The sequence below is a fragment of the Cyanistes caeruleus genome, chromosome 9 (genome assembly GCF_971803275.1).
Source record: "Cyanistes caeruleus chromosome 9, bCyaCae1.hap1.1, whole genome shotgun sequence".
Taxonomy (NCBI): Eukaryota; Metazoa; Chordata; class Aves; order Passeriformes; family Paridae; genus Cyanistes; species Cyanistes caeruleus.
The window spans coordinates 30,905,103-30,919,371 of NC_141709.1; the positions used below are offsets into that span (position 1 = coordinate 30,905,103).

A 14,269-nucleotide genomic window follows, 5' to 3' on the forward strand; every position below is an offset into this window, starting at 1 on the left:
ACTTATGAGCCCAAAGTTGTATCCTAAATGCCATTTCTATAGAAATTGAATGCCAAGTATTACCAAGTTGCAATTTTACTGTCTGTGTAAAAATACCCTGGCAGCATTCAGGCAAATTAAATTTAAAATTAAACTTCAAGCCTTTGCATGCCACCATAATATTTCAGGCAACAATTTCAAGAAAGGGAAAGCAGAAAACAGACTGTGCATATACTATAGTTCAAAATAGATTTCTCATGTCAAATGGCACAGTTTTTCCTTTTTTTCCATTAAAGAGTTATTTCAAATCTTCTGCTGAATACATTTACATGCCTAATGAAACCTCCTCAGTGATTCCTCTTGAATTACTCTATATGCTTTAACACTGCATACACTGATAGTGTACACATACATACAAATGGACACATAAATGCATGCACTCATGCACACAATATTCATACAAAAAGAATTAATGGAATTTTTTGACTGGATGCTACCCCCTGTAAATATGTTAAACGTGAACAGTGCTCATGGCTGGGTTCATTAACTAAAAATGCTGCTGTTGTCTGCACAATTCATGTTGCTCATGTGAGAAGGGATGACATGTAAAATGCTAATTTACAGACTCAGTTCTTTTCAATTTGCCATCAGGGTTCTCTCTCCATGAGGAAAATCAGGGGTCGCTCACTACAATTCTCAGGGAATAACTTGGGCTGAGACCTCACTCAGCAACTGGAGATAAAACTCTGCAGGGAGTCTTCTCCAAGAAAAAGTGGAGTGAAAAGACAAAAAGGAATGTCCTGAATGAGCTCCAAACACATTTTCTGTCATGTTCTCATGGAAAAATAATATCAAAATAATATTCCAAAAACCACAGTCCACTGACTGGCAAACATCCCATCCTCCAAGGGAGGAGTCATTGTATTTTAGATTAGCAGCTGATGTTGTAGATAACTCTTCTCACAACTTCAGCTGCTCATCACCAATTTCTCCTCCAGTTTCTTTCCTAAACTCCCCATCCCTCGAGCACCTACAGACCAGGACACCCGCTCACATCCCATCTGGAAGTTACTCTGAACACACAGAACCAAGCAGGGAACTGCACTGCAGCAATTCAGTTTGGACCCCATGTCCCCACTATAGGTGAATGCAGCATTTCATGAACAGATACAATTAACAGAACTTCAAAACCCCCTTATTTTCCCAACCTAGAACAGCAGTAGTGCCACCATCCCCAGAAACATTCCAAAACTTCACCACAGCTGAAGCAGCTGCCTCTTCTACAGCCCATCTACTTCAGACCACAAATGGTAACTTGCTGCTTAACAATTAACAAATACTTAAATAAGCAATGTATTCACAATTTCTGAGCAGGTTCATCAGAGGTTTTGTTCCCTTTCCTGAATGCACTTCTGTGCTGTATTTAACTTTCCACAGGGTCTCACCACTTCCCTGCCCCTTGGTGTACAAACTATTTTGGTTTCAAAGACCTCTTCCATACAGGGCAAGCCTTCAGCAGGACTTCAACGCCTTTAAATTCTTTCCTGTAACCTCTGTGTTAGTTTATCAGAGCAGTCATTAAGGCTGAGCACTTTCAGGCTGATGGGTTTATCCAGGCTAGCCCAACTCCAGCTAATTGCGTTCAATTTGACATTCTCCAAGCACTGACAGTCCTCATTCAAGCCAAGTGTGAAAGTTTTTAAATTAGCTTTCACAGTTTGATTCACAGACAGCAAATGCAAAATGGCACAGGATTAATTTTTTTCCCCCAACAACACAGTGTAACAAAATAGCCCAAAGGCTATTTTACTTCATTTGCTTTAACTATTAGGGAAGATTCACAGCACAATGTTCCAACAGAGACAAAAGCTCCAGAGGACTTTGAAAGCTCAGTATTGCCCCCATTAATTAAAGTACCATACGTTTGTACAGCCTTTCCACTTTGTCACTGGATGTTAAAATGAAGACTAGGCCATTTTAGACAAGCCACAGCCATTACTGCTTAAAACATGAACATACCAATTCATTCTTTTCAATTTTATTACAGATCACATTTTTAATACCTAATAAAGGATGGCACTGGACTTAAAACAGACTATAGGGAAATCTGTATTTTCTTGGGGAAGTGCAAATCCTGACTTGCCATGTAATCTGACAATGTGCCTTTTGATCAGTCTGCCTTCATTTGACAGACACAAGTTAAAAAGAAAACCAGAATATTGAATTACCTATTGCAGAAGTGATTTGGTCACTCAGCAAAGAGTGGCAGAGAAGGATGGGAATTCAGCTTTCTTGGCACGTTTTTATTATTGGGTGTGTTTGAGCAGCTCCATCAACAAACTGAAAGATTCATTACAGGCAAACCATCATAAAATACTCTACATTCAGTATTTAGGAGGAAAATATTTCTCCAGTTTCACAGGAAAATTAAAATCTCCACAAACAGTTTAGTTCATCTTGCCAAAGTACATACCAGAGTATTTTACATAAGGTCCAAAACTCATAAATAATCTTTAATCCAAATTACTTCTAATACTCTAATAACTAATAATTCCACTATAATCCAATAACTGTATCAACAGTGGCAACTCAGATGGGGAGCTATCTTACGGTATGAAAATTATTTACAGTGAAATTCAAAAGCAAAAATTTGTATGCACAGATAGATTCCAGTTTCATCCTCCACAATCCAGGTATTTACAGCTGAGGATACATAGGTCACATCTGACAAACTGAAAAGTCAAAGGCCTATCTGTAAATGTCAAAATGTTAGTCACTGTGGTGGATGTAATTTAGGTACCTCTTGCCAGGATTCAGAGTAATAATCTCAAACATCAACCCAGTTTTATGAGTATTTCCTACTAGGAAATTATATATTTGCATTATAAATTGTCAATATTTTGTAAGTAAGAAACCTTTTTACCCCAAGCAAGGGTCATGAGGAAATGTAACAATTTTACAAAACAATCCACACTGTTTAGGGAAATTTACACCTAAACCTAGGAAAGAGGAATTCTGTTGTGGGAATAGAACTGAGTCAGAGCCCAAAGAAGGCAGGAGCAGGCTGTGAAAAGTGAGCCCAGCCAGTGCTGGGCAGGCTTGGCCAGTGGCCTTGGAAGCAGAGCTGTCACACTTGGCACATGAGCACCACTCCTGCTGCCTGCATCAAAGTGCATTTGGGTACAGCTACAAAGGCCAGAGCTGCAGCTCTCCATGGTAATAGAGAGCAATTTGGATATGCCTTTGTAGTCATTCCATGAAATTTTTTCTGATGTAATGAAATGAATGACAACAGATCAGAAAATCTAAGTTAACACTGACGAAATACAGAACTGAAAAATAAATTATTTTTAAATGCAAAACTACTTTTCTCATGCCTTTAGACCATTAGATCTTGAGTGTAACTATAAACAGTATAAATCCTTACACAATAATGAACCTTTACACCCTCTTAAATAAAACACAGCCCACCATATATGGAATTTCTTCAATGGCAAGAACAACTCAAATATTCCCCAAATTAACCACCAAAACTTAGGAAGCTTCATCAACTCAGGTGGCAAATAACCACAGGTTATTTGAGAGCTAAACTTGCCAGAAAAGGCAAAAGAGAGACAATCCAACTCTTTCTGGAAGCAATGGTTACATTCCTCAGGTCACTTCATGCCAGGTGCAGACAGACCTCAAAATCACTCAACACATTCACGGGACACCAATGGCTGTGAATATTTGTGCTTAAGAAACTTGGAATTCTATCCAGCTGTAAAGGCCACAGTACAACTGATCTGCGCTGATCATAAAAGTCTCACAGAGTATTCTCGTTTCTGAAAACAAAGTAAGACTGGGGAAAAAAATCTGGTTTTGGTAGAAGTGAATTTTCAATGGATTACTGGTGATTGCAAGAGCAGGGACAGAGAATTCACAAGCATCTGCTAAATAGTTTTTCCCTTCAGCACAGACACTGGCATTAGTTGGAGGTAAAGACATTAACTTTCAGCATGATCTTGCCTGGTCTTTGAAGATTTTAGTGCATAAAAACAATTCCTGATAATAAAGACTAAGTGTCAAAGCAACTTGTATGAAAGCCATTACAAAGTGCACTAAAGGCAGCAAGCACATCATACTGCACATTTCCAGATCCACCTCATCTGTTTTGACATTTTTATACTTATTACACTAATTTTATATTTGGATCCTTAAGCTCTTCAGACATTTTGGTATTTTCTTTCCTCTGGGCACAGTAAGATGGGACCTGATAGGGACCAGCAGAGACCTTGTTTTGACAAGTATTTCTGCAGAAAAAAAAGGGACATGTGCATTCAGATCTATCTTCAGACAACCAAAATGGCTTCTAGAATTTTTACTTTCTGTTAAGTGAACCTAAACTGCAATTCACAGATAAATACTGCCTTTGAGTTAACACAACCACTGCCCCAAATAATAATTTCCCTCAAATAATACGGGAAAAATCTAGAACCATCAAGTGTGTTTAACAAAGACTGAGCTCTGCAGAAGATGAGGAGATGCTACAGACCAGCTGTTCTCAGAGTGCCTGAAATTAACAGCTGGCAGACAATTGTTGGGCTTTCCCACATAACTTGTCAACCTAAAACATTCCCATGTAAAAGTTTATAGTGCTAATGACAAAACATCTCCTTTTAAATGCATTTTGCTTGTTTCAAAATAACATGACACTGACACCTAGCAGGTTTTTTTTTCCCCTTGCTGAACTGCTCTGAAAAAAGAACAGCCCACATCCTTTCTGAGGCTGTTTTTCTCCATTTCCAAGTGGAAAGCTCAGTTTTGGCCTCACTGAAACAAAGTTCCTTGAAATAAAGGAGTTTACTGATAAGGATGGGCACTATTTTATCTTCTTGCATTTGGCAGGAGTTGATTTCACTAAAAGCTATCAAGGGCTTGTTTTAGCCTGAAATTACTCACTAATGTTTAACTAAATCAGTTTATACTTTACTAAACAATACCTTTTAACAGGACTTCTAACTGTCCTAGTACAAAATAAAGTCAATGTTCAAGTGGCAAATCCTCAAAATGAACGAACATGCAGTTTCAGAAATGTTTGGTTTTCTTTCAAGGTAGTATCAAGCTCCTTCTGTTTTCTCACTAAGTTCAGTGTCGTTCTATTTTGATGGCTCTGAAAGAATCACCAGGTAAAAACCCTTCAGCTCTCCTTTGAGTTACTCCTACTTCTGAGACAACCAGCATGAAACAGTAGCACAAATCCAAGAAGTGGAATTTCCATGAGATGTTACACTTGCATGAGTAGCTGTTAAGACCAGCTGCAGCAGCCAGAATATGAATTTTCCCACTGCTAAAATTTTAGAAAGCAAAACATAAAAGTGAAGGCAGCTTTATCATTACCTGCCTGTTCTCATTTCAGAAAGCTGGTTCCCCTTACCTTCTTTAAGTATCTACTAACAATTTTTTTCATTGCAGTTCATCTTGAAAATTAATCATCATAAATTTAAAACCGTTTTCTTGCACATCTGTCAGATTGGTAGCGCTATTTCATTTATTACAAGACCACATGACGCATCAGAGCTCAGTATTTGAACATGACATATTTTCACTTTGTTGTGATACCACATTCGAAAATTGTTCCTATCAATCTTTCACTGGAGCTAAAACTTAACTGTCTTGTTCACTGAAACATTAAATGCCAAGTCACACAGATGAATAAAAGCATTTGCAAGATGCAAACATTTGCAAAAGTTTCCTGTTGAAAGAGTCTGTAGAAGAGAATCCACCAAAGTGAACGGAGCCCACAGTCAGTACCAAAACCCATCGTTTTTAGTCATCTTGATCATCAGATCTCACTGAAACTTAAATTATTTCATTACCAGGCTGAACTTTAAGTAGAATTTTGGAAGTGTTTACTGCCCTGATTTCCAAGAAGTATTACAACTGCTGTGCACTTGCCAGGCTCAGCTCATGCACTGCTCCACGTCTGTGATTTTCTGCATCGTTCCCAGTGAGGAGGCAAACCCCAAACAAACAGGCCAGGTACTTACAGTCCCCATAATGCATCATTTCCCCTCTAAACAGTGGCAGCAAACAGGCACCTCCAATACTGTATTACTTTCTTCTCTCATTCATGACGATGTCACACACAGGTTCTTTGATTCTGAAAGAGAAGCATTTCCCAGGTTCTGAGGACAGAGGTACCCTGGCCAATCCATCATGCTTTCTGTGCTAATGATAGACTCATGCAGACGAGGCACCAGGAGCAGTCAGAGGCAGCAGGCATGAAAAGGAGTGAATCAACTGTCAGGGGTTGTGATCTGAAGGACTGCAAGGCTGTGATTAGAATTTTCAATCAGGACTTCCACAATCCATCACGCTACAAGGGAAAGGGGGGGACACACATATTTCTTCATCAGCCCTTCCTGCTATGGGCAAAGCGAGTTCTGAGGCATTGAAAAAAGGGAATCTGAACGTCTTATGCTCATAAGCAGGTGCTCTTCAGGGAGTGGAGTAAAGGATTTTCTGGGACTGCACAGCTATTATTTTTTGTCTGCACACTCAAGATTACATGCAGCAGAGCCTTTGAGATTATGAGAAAGAAACAGCTCTTCCTCTCTCTCCTCTTACAGGTGCACTCACAGACACCTGAGCAAAAAGTAACCCTGGAAACCTTTGTGTGTTGTCTTTAGGGATGTGAAAAGGAATAAAACCCTCCAGAAATCCTTCATCGGAATTTGCTAACACGCTCAGTGAAACTTTAGAAAACAAAAAGGCAGAGCTCTTTACAAGGAAAGGATTCTCATAACCTGTACAAAATCACCTGCAGCACCTGCCAGGAGGCATTCAGTCCCAGCCTCCAAATGTAAAAGGGACCAGCACGTTTGCTGAGTGTACAAGATCACAGTTACCAAACACGTGGGCTAACCTTGTTTTCCTGGTGGTATTTGTTTGCCTTGGTACTGCTGCCTCTGACTCCGAGAAAAATTCAATTCCACATCTCAGTAGGACTTGGAGCTGGGCTGATCCTGCAGCTTTCCCTCCTGAAACCATGGGAAAATCACAAAACCTCTGCAAGTATTTTGCTGCTTCTTTCCTCTCCTTGCTCTCCCGTGAAATGCAGGAACTCTGTCTCTCCAGGCAAGGATTTTGCAAGAACTCAATCCCAAAGGATTTGCTGCCTCAGAGAGCCCATCCCCAAAAAAAATGCCAGCCCAGCAACCAGGAACTGGGTGTTTGTGGCTCAAAGGGACTGTCCCAAGGTCTGTACTGATGTCACTACAGGTTTTGACTCAAAATCTAGATCCAAGCGCCAAGCTAAGGCAGACCAGACATTTATTGAAATACATGAATGAAGCATTATTTTAAAAGGCAATTTTCATGTTAAATGATGAAAAATGAACAGTAAAGGCAGATCTTATTTACATAATTAATGTTTCAGTTATTGATATTCCTTCAGAGGGTCACTAGACATTTTTCTCCAAGTTAATTAATTAATAAAGCAACTCCTTTTATGTAGGTAATTGTAATCACTTCAATACTCAAAGGCATGTAAAATATCTGGCTTTTTTTCTTTAATGTTGCAACCCGAGTGACACAATGATCATTTGCATAAATATAAACACTGAATGAGCCCATTTAACTCCTGACTAGAAAGAAATCCTTTGAAACTAACAGGAAAGAGATACATTAATTACAGACAAACATGAGAATCTGGGCAAGACCACCTTTTCTCCTTGCATCACATCATATCTTCCCCAACACAAATCTCAGCTTCAAGACACTGAACTGCTCGTGATGCAAGTCTGACCTCACTTTTAGCTGAAAATCTGAGGTGAATTTGGGAAAGAACAGACTTTATGGAGAAACAAAGAGAATCTAGAAAGCTGTTAGAGGGAGGAAAGCTTAAAATGCTCAACATTTCCCAGGTAACAGAACTTTTTCCTATTAAGAAATGCATTATCAAACTGTGCAAACAGAAGCCTGATCCTGCAAAGAATGTGTTACAGAAAGTCCAAGTGCCCACATAAATTCAACTCAAGCCAGGTGAGAGCATTGCTTTGCTCAGTAGCCAAAGTTTATTTGCTCTTGGATCAGGCCTCAGGAAAAACCATCTGGAAAGGAAAAGTGGATGCACTGCTCGAGGAAGGTGGGACACTGAGAGGTTGCAATTTCATCACACATAACATTCTTAAACCACTAGTAACTTGTACTCATCCCATTTCTACCTGTATCACCACACACTGCTGCCAGAAATGCATCTTCAGGGCCACGCAGATTCCTCCAAAGCCGATTATTTGTTGTTAAAAATTCACCTTGAATATGTCATTTGTTGTGTGATTTAATGAATGAGTGAAAAAGGGGGAGAAGATGTTGATATTTGACCAGTGACACCACTGCTCATAACCACAGTCACATCATTCTGCTATTTCCTCATCAGAAAACTGCAAGTGTCTCCACTATCAAGGATTCTGAAATGTAATTTGGATTTTCCTGTTCAGTACAGTGCGTAGGACCATGGGGGAAAATGAAGGCAAGGAGAGCTCCAATCCACCTCCACAGTTCTGGGGAATGGGATAGCAATAGAGATAATAAATGTTATTATTTGTATTATCCACTCATCTGCACCGTATCAGCTGCTAAAACCTTGCAAATATTCCTGACACCATCAAGAACCATTTCAACCTGTTTTCAGACCGTAAATCTCCTATCTGATCTCCATCCAAGAGATTATAACAAAATGTGAAATAACCTGAATATTGAAAGCCATTTCACAGAAAATGGAAATGGATACTGTAGGGAAAAACACATTCCAGGCTAGCAAATTCCCTCTTTCATGTAATCCTTATCCATATTCTTCCAGGGGACTTTTTGATATCTCTCTCTCAGTGTTTTTAACCACTGCAAATCTTCTCAGCCAGCAGCTGGTTGCGTTTTCAACTGGTGGCTCCCATTCCAGCCATGCAGGAGTCAGGAATGCAGCCACTAAGCAGGTTATGAATAAACCACTCAGGTTTTCTTTTCTGTGTTTCTCAGTAATTACTCACAGCCACGGAGCACAACAGAGATCTGCTCCTTCAGGGCTGCACTTCCACAGGATCGATGTGCTGCAAACAGAGGCACTACAGGACTTAATAGCAAGTTTTAAGTGCTTCTCACAAGAAAAGAGTCTCCTGGACAGCTTTCTTGCAGGTATCCAGGAGCTAAAGAGATACCCTTAGTGTAAATTTGTGCCTTTTGGCCAAAATCATGCATCCTAAACACAAAGAAGCGATAACGGGACACATTCAAGACAAGAGATAAATGAAATTCCAGATTAACAAAGCTCCATTAAATCAACTTCGCAATTCCACCTCCACGGATAACAATTTGGCTTTCAGTGGTGGGCTAAATAATGCAGTTGAACACATTAAGAATAGATCTGTATTCAGGCTGAATGGACTGTTAGCTCAGGAAAAAAAGACAGGAGGGAAAAGAAATGCTGAAGTAGCTGTTTCCTGCCCACAGCACATTTTCTCTTCTCCTTCATCTTCCAAAACTATCATGATCATACATCTATCAACATATCATACACTTTCCCTGTGAAAGAGACAAAATAGGCCTCAAAATCTGTGTCTTAATGGGCACCATCAAAAGAAATATCAATTCATCTGGATGCATAAACCATCCAGAAATCAGCGTAATCAAAAAGTGGGGCTTCTCCTTTGCCATCCAGTCTCTGCAATAGCAAGGGCTGCTTTTATATTTCATTATTTTATACTGCAGATACCTTCACTTCCCCTGAGTGCATTTAGCAACAAACCCAGAGATTTCTCCTCTGACTAAGAGGCAAGACCCCCCTTTCCCTCCCGGCAGTCAGAGTTTCAGTTTATCATGAGACAGTAAAAAGTTTCTCATTGTCAGCACTAAAAGCTTTTCCTAAAGTAGTTCTTTCTCTATGTAGCCACATTTTCATCAAATTTTAGTGCATAGATTTTATGGAAGTGTTTGACAACCTCAGGATTTAGGTTAGGAAAAGAAGATGAAATGTAGGCTAGGCTACAGGGGGCTTTCTAGGGAATATCCCACTAAAGCAGTCTCCTGATAGCAAAGGTGTCTTCCTTGCTATCAAAGCAGTGATTGTTGAGCACAGATTTTCAGTGGGCTCTGGAGGTTTAAAATCTTAGAAAGACCTAATTTCATTCAAAACTATCTGCTGGCTTTCCTCTGGATTTTGTATCTGTATGAGTTCAGGTGGCATACAGAAGGAATGATACACCATTAGCAAAAAACTTCAGTTGAATTTTCTATCTCCTGTAAATATCATCTAATGCTGTCAGGTTTGCTATAGAATATTTATTGTTTTGACTATCTAAAAAGAATTATTTTTTTCAGATTAAAACCAGCACTTCAAGAAGGACATAAAATTACATGATTTCTATTGCCTCAAAGTAGGCAATGAAAACTTTATTGTATCTGTTCCTATCTCAGGCATACCTATGAATATTTTTAAAGCACAGATATAATACTCCACCAATGTTTTTACTCCTATTTTTGCTCAAGTGAAATTATATTTTTAACTCCAAAAGGGATCCATTTGCACAGATATTTACACCACATGCCCTATTCCATTTCTGTGGGTCTCGTTTAAACATCCTGCAATGCCAGAATCCTGAATACAGTTAAAATCTTCACAGGTGTGTACAGTATCTAGACAACAAAGAATTATTAAACTGGGTCTAGTTTAAACATCCTGCAATGCCAGAATCCTGAATACAGTTAAAATCTTCACAGGTGTGTACAGTAACTAGACAACAAAGAATTCCTAACACCCTGCCTTTTAATGCTTCATATCCCTTCTTTTGTGAGGAAAACCCTGGAAGTGAAAGGATTCCAGACTCATCCTTTGTGCTGCCTTTTCAGGACACACTGAGCATCACACACTTCCCAAAGCCTGTGTGCAGTGAGGGTGACAAGACACACTCCTGCGGGTATTTTTTTCCTCCTTTCTCAAGATTTCAGCGTTTATGCGTGACCTCCAGTGTTTAACTGATGACTATTCAGCGCATCACTTACAAAAAACAGCCATTCTCATTTCCTTTACACTCCTCCTCACAGAAATAAATCAGTATCCTGACTGATTGAAACACTGAGCTGCCAGTCACTGCTTCGTCCCTTCACTGCCTGTGAGAACTCCGGAGATGCAGGGAAGTGATTAAATTGTAACACGGAGCCCTGAGAGCAATAACTAAGTGAGCTGTTATAAACAAATAGCACAGCTCTTCATAATTCAGTAAAATGCATTATCTGATTCTGTGTGTGGTTCTGAAAGCCAGTCAAAGCTGTGGTGTTTTTTTACTAATGCAATAACGTTACTGCTTAATGGTGGAAAGCACAGGAGAGCAATATGTGGCCTACAAATAAGAGTAAAATGTGCAAGCTTAACAATACAAGTTTATCTTCCTTATGAATTACCTAGGTGGTGCTTTTATTATATGAGATCCATTGTTTCCTGATCTGCAAATTACTTCCTGAATCTATTAACTATAATGGGAGAAATGTATTTTTCAGTCTTGCCCTCTGAAAAAAAACAGAACCACAATAAATCAGTGTAAGCAGGTGAGACTGAACTGGCCAACAAGGCCAAGGTATTTCAAGTCTGCAATCCCTGGCTCCCCATAACACTAAAGGATTTTTTTTTGAAGGTGGGAGCACAGAGATGAGAGGATTTAAGTGTAAATTACCCAATGATAGTACAATTCTGGAGTATTACCATGCGTGTGAAGGATTATTAAAGATCAGGTAGGATTTTTCCAGCCTTACTTCAGTCACCTCCAGGGAAACAAATTCTGCAACGCTCCGTAGGAAATAAAGAACAACCTGAGTATATTAAAAGACTCATGGATATAATTCCATGAACTACAAGCTTTCTTTGTAACTCAGATGCCTCAAAGTACACAACACTTTTATCACAGTCCTTGCATTTCATGTGTCTTTGATGGATGACATTTCCACTCCCCGACAGCATTTGCATGTCTTGAATTCTCTAGTAAGGGCCCAAGAAGAGTAGTATTGGTTGTGTTTATACATCTTCCTCCCCCTAAATTCCAAAACCACATCCCAAATTCATTTACAAAATGCTTCAGACATGTAGAGCTACTAAACACACCATGATTATCCTCAGAAAGATAAGAAGCCAAACACCAGTGTAATTTAAATTCTTCTCTCCCCCATCAAGAGAACTCTTGGTATCAATGACCCTCATGCTCTGTCTCACAGGAGTCATCAGATACAGCACATTTTATATTGATTAAACCAGTCCCAGAGTATCTCAGTGAGTACATCATCTGCACAAAATCCACTCCTCCAGTTACCTCTTACACCTTTGATCTCAAGGTCTAAAATTTCACCAAAAATCCTGGCCAGTTTAATTATGATGTAATTATCAACAGTAACACTGCTAAATAATTCCCTTTAAGTAAGTTGCCTATTTGAATTTTCTCTACTCAAAGCCAGGGTAAGAAACACCACCTGTGGACAAGATTGGCTGACACTTCTCACTCCCTTTAATCACTTTGCAGATTTTTAACTGTTCAGGCTACAATTCTACACATCAAGTGTATGTGCTTTGAGGTGATTTTCAGGATGTGAGGGATGAATGGGCTGAATCACTTCCAAAATTTAGACTGTAGGGAAATACTGTGTTTTGACCACGTTAAATAATCATTACAAACTTATATCTGAGAAATTTGCTGAGTTTTGAAACTGGGAGTAGGATTTGATCTTCATATCACAGATCTGGATTTTCCTGCTAATACTAAAAAAAACACCACCACCACCACCCCTCCCCCCCCCAAAAAAAAAAAAAAAAGAAAATAAAAAAGCCAACAATCAGACCCAAAAAAAGCCACAAACTAAAAATTCCAAGCCCAAACCTACTTAAAATAAAAGATGAGATTTTACATTCGTCCAGGATGACTCCTTTATAAGAAAATCACTCTACACTATCACCCCTCCTGTAGCCTCCAGAAGGAATTAAAATGTGCATTCACATTCCCATAAACAATGTCCTGGAAAATGGACTATTTCTTTAATTACTGCTTTGAACTGAAATTACACAGAACAGTGGAAGTGACAGCAAGAGGTTCATCTTTCCATCAAGGCACCCAGGCAAGCTGCTGAGTTTGAATGCATAAAACAGAGGAGTCAGAGCAGAGAAAAAAGGGATTGACTCTGACATGAAGTCTTGTATCACAAGAAGCAGAAGAGAAGAATTTGTGAGAGCTGTTTAATAATGGAGGACTTGGGAGGTTCAGTCTGGGAGTCAAGATGTAAAAACAGCTTCATGGGAGGGGGAGCTTAAGAGGGGATGGAGATAATCATTTATGAGAGAGGAACTGCATCTGGATAAGGAGCCATGAGGAAAGGAGAGGGACCAGGAAACTGGGATTAAGAACTCACATGAAGAGCTGGCATCTCATTTGCCTCTACTTAAGGCCACAGAGAACACCACAGAAGCTGCTGTCACAGCTACTCAATTAAACAGAATAGTGCAGGTCCACAGGAAAAGAAAACCTGGTCCTGATGATGCACATGGATCTCAACACAACAGGACTCGATGCTCCTCCCCAGAAAAGGAGTTGTATCTTCCTTACTGTATTAAAAGCAAGATCATCCTACCACTACTGCTTTACTTCTTGTTGAATAGCATATGCTGAATTATTCCAAATACTTAATTTCATTAGATGAATTTTCTAAGAAGACATAAATTAGGGTATATGGTTCATAATATTTTCACTTCCTTTCCCTGTAACCCATTTCACTAGTTTTACACTTCATCAATTTAAGCATTATGGTTAATAGGTAACATTTAGTTCTGTCAAAGGAGGAAAAAAATCCAAGTGTCTCATTAGGAGGCTCTGATGGCCATTTCAGAAAGTAGTGCTACATTTTCTACCTACATCCAATAGAGATGAAGACATTGAAGCTGGAAGCAGGTGCAGAACTTACAGGTTTCTGTGCAGGGCAAAAGCTTTTTTACTGCTCACTTGGGCATGGGGAAAAGTGGATCCCTGGGGGACAGAATTCCTGTGAGATTTACAGCTACACAACAGCAGTGCAAAGCACTAAACCAGAGCTCAAAAACATCTGGTTTACCACAGCTAAAAACTAAAGGCAAGCAACATTTTATTTAGGTTGAGCACAACATATTCCTACATGCATATCAACAATAATATATGAAGATTATCTAATGGCAGGAACAGCACCTCTGACTAACTCCAGGGAAAACATCAGACAAGCCTTTTATTTTCTACCCAATACTCTGCACTGA

The 14,269-nt window shown here is 39.3% G+C and overlaps 1 protein-coding gene across 23 annotated transcripts in view; it reads right to left on the reverse strand.

Annotated features, from left to right (window-relative positions):
* Positions 1-14,269, reverse strand: part of DAB1 (DAB adaptor protein 1) — a 418,255-nt gene that overhangs the window by 125,616 nt on the left and 278,370 nt on the right. For 4 of the 23 annotated variants that reach the window (XM_086841660.1, XM_086841657.1, XM_086841650.1 and 1 more), the window contains exon 1: positions 6,009-6,121. The exons of the other annotated variants lie outside the window; for them this stretch is intronic. The gene's annotated coding sequence lies outside the window, so the exon portion shown is untranslated. Of the gene's footprint in view, positions 1-6,008; positions 6,122-14,269 lie in introns of those variants that run through there. 23 annotated transcript variants of the gene reach the window in all.